Below are 3,099 nucleotides of genomic sequence, written 5' to 3'. Positions count from 1 at the left end.
GGCTTATATTTTGTTTTTCCTGTTGATCCTGATTTCCAACCTCATCTGATTAGTCTTTTTTCTTATGCCAGAAACAAATGAAGGAGAAAAGCTGTATGATTCATTAAAAGTTTAGCTAACTAAACCTCATCTTGTCTTTATTTTTACTTAGCATATAGCTTAAACACCTTAAGTTTAATGTGTTTTACATCCAGTTTATGCATGACCCAATTACTCAGCTAATTGCAAAAAACAATCAGTGACTATTTGAATATCAGAATAATTGTGGCAGCCCTAGTTGATTGATGGATTGACTGGTGTTTAACAAAAAGTCATTTAAAATGACTCTTTCTTATGTTTGTGTCCCTGCAGTCAATCCCCGGTATTTGCTGACTGAGGAGGATCTCTGCAACCAGCAGAGGAACTTCAGAGTGGACCAGGAGAATCCAGAATCTCCACAGATTAAAGAAGAACCGAAGGAAACAAAACTTCTACAGATTGAAATGGAGCAAGAGGAACCAGAACCTCCACATATTGAAGAGGGACAAGAGTATCCAGAATCCCCACAGATTGAAGAGGAGCAGGAGGAACCCCAAACTATACAGATTAAGGATACCTTTACCTTGATGGAGATTCCTACTTTGGAGGAACATGTTGACAGTAAGGCAGATCTAAACAATCAGCAGAGCTTCAATGGAACTGATAGTCAGGATGAAGAAGGGAACCAACATGAAGAATCAACATCAACTCCAGATGAAGAGACAGAGCCACAGAACAGACATCAGAGGAAGAGAAGAGAAAGAAGTCATGTCCAAAGTGTGGCCAGCTCTCACATGTCAGAAAGTCAGTGCGAATCTGATGTTAGTAAAAAGTTCAAGATGACAACTTTGGTGAAGAAATACAAACAATCCCTAAAGGATAAGAGACGTTACTCTACAAAGTCTGGTAAAAGAACAAGAATTCCACACAATGTTTCTGTCCACATGAGAACTAAGTCTGATGAAAGACCTTATGTCTGTAAAGAATGTGACACAAGTTTTAGTCATGCATATAAACTTAAGAGACACATGAGAACTCACACAGGAGGAAAGCCTTTCATATGTAGAGAATGTGATAAAAGTTTTAGTCGAAAATCTCATCTCAATAGACACATGAGTATTCATACAGGAGAGAAGCCTTTTTTGTGTAAAGAATGTGACCAAACTTTTAGGATTGAAGACAGTCTCAAAATACACATAAGAATTCATACAGGAGAGAAGCCTTTTATGTGTAGAGAATGTGGCAATAGTTTTAATGATGGATCTCATCTCAAATCACACATGAAAACTCATACAGGAGAGAAGCCTTTTTCGTGTAAAGTATGTGATAGAAGTTTTAGTCATACAGTTGACCTCAATAGACACATGAGAACTCATACAGGAGAGAAGCCTTTTAAGTGTAAAGAATGTGACAGAAGTTTTAGTCGAACATTTAGTCTCAAATCACACATGAGAACTCATACAGGAGAGAAGCCTTTTTCGTGTCAAGAATGTGATAGAAGTTTTAGTCAAATATCTACTCTCAAAACACACATGACAACTCATACAGGAGAGAAGCCTTTTAAGTGTAAAGAATGTGATAGAAGTTTTAGTCGAACATTTAGTCTCAAATCACACATGAGAACTCATACAGGAGAGAAGCCTTTTTCATGTAAAGTATGTGATAGAAGTTTTCGTCATACAGTGGGTCTCAAAATACACATGAGAACTCATACAGGAGAGAAGCCTTTTTTTAAGTAAGGGAAACCCACAGTAGGGGAGCCATGAAGACAATAATGTGTTTTCACTAGGAAGGTTTAAGTATTGTGAAAAACATTTTCCCTTATTTTAAGCGCCATGTAAAATTAAAATTTAAAAAGCGTATTAAAATGTTCAGTCCTCACTATTAACAATCCAAAAGCAGTATTTCTGATCCATTCTCGCATTTCTGAGTAATCATCTAATAATTTGTGCTTTGAGCACCAGTCCCTCCTAACCCACATAAACAAGCGGGTTCTCACAAACTGACATCACAAAGTAAAGACGGCCCCTTTCAGGAAGTGTCTCCACTGCTAGCACTGCCCCAGGCTAAACACCTTCAAAATTCTTTCATTTCTAGCATTGTCTATGAGAAGAAATTGGTTCATTTTGCACCTAATCTGCAGAGACAGATTAGATCTATGGATATAGTTTACTCTGAAAGGCTTAAGAATGACATGATAAAGACCTTAAAATGGTCTGTCAGTTGGTAAAATGAAGTTGGTTTCTAAAACACTTCACTGCTGACAAGCTGTGTGGAGATTCTGCTTTTATTTTCCAGCAGAACTTGAATCATTTCCACTCTACTGAAGGTACCTAAAGCTGCTTATCCCTAAATATCTGTTTCTGTGTTTGATCAACCAGCAAATTCCCTGACCTGAACCAATAAAATATCTATGAAGTGTTTTTAAAGAGGAAGATGAGACAGCAGAGCCAACAATGAAGATGAGCTGAAGTCAGCTATCAAAGCAACCTGAGCTTTCATTCCATGTACACAGAGCCACAGGCTGATGGCCTCCATACCACATTGATGCAGTCATTCAATGAAAAGGAGGAACAAGTGATTATTGAATGCAGAGAAAAGAACAGTTTTCTGAAATCTGACATGTGCTGAAAACATCCTTTTATGGTTCTTCTGATAAAACGTTCGTTATGCCTATTTTTAGTTTTGTTTATCTATAAGCCACAGTGATCACGTTGGTAAAAATGAAGAATTGTATATACAGTGAGTTTCCCCTTTTTTTGTTGATTTTAAAAAATAGTAACTCGTGATCATGAACATTTTCCTTTTAGATTTGCCTGAAAATGGAAATGTGTTGTTTTGGCTTCAATTATGAACTATGTTAGATTAAATGTTTTGGGAATTTTGATCAAGTTAACCATTGTAGTTGTATTTCATGTTGTGTGTTGCCATGACAACCAGAGCTGCCACAAACGATTATTTCAATAGTCGACTAATCTCCTATTATTTTTTTCGATTAGTCGTCTAATCGGTCCGTGCGGCGACTGGATGTAAAGCACACATCTTAGCCATAATTGGCCCAGGTTATAAAGAACAACAACA

The sequence above is a fragment of the Oryzias melastigma genome, linkage group LG24, assembly GCF_002922805.2.
Source record: "Oryzias melastigma strain HK-1 linkage group LG24, ASM292280v2, whole genome shotgun sequence".
Lineage (NCBI taxonomy): Eukaryota > Metazoa > Chordata > Actinopteri > Beloniformes > Adrianichthyidae > Oryzias > Oryzias melastigma.
The sequence above is the reverse complement of the archived record's forward strand: the minus strand, read 5'-3'. Positions refer to the sequence as shown.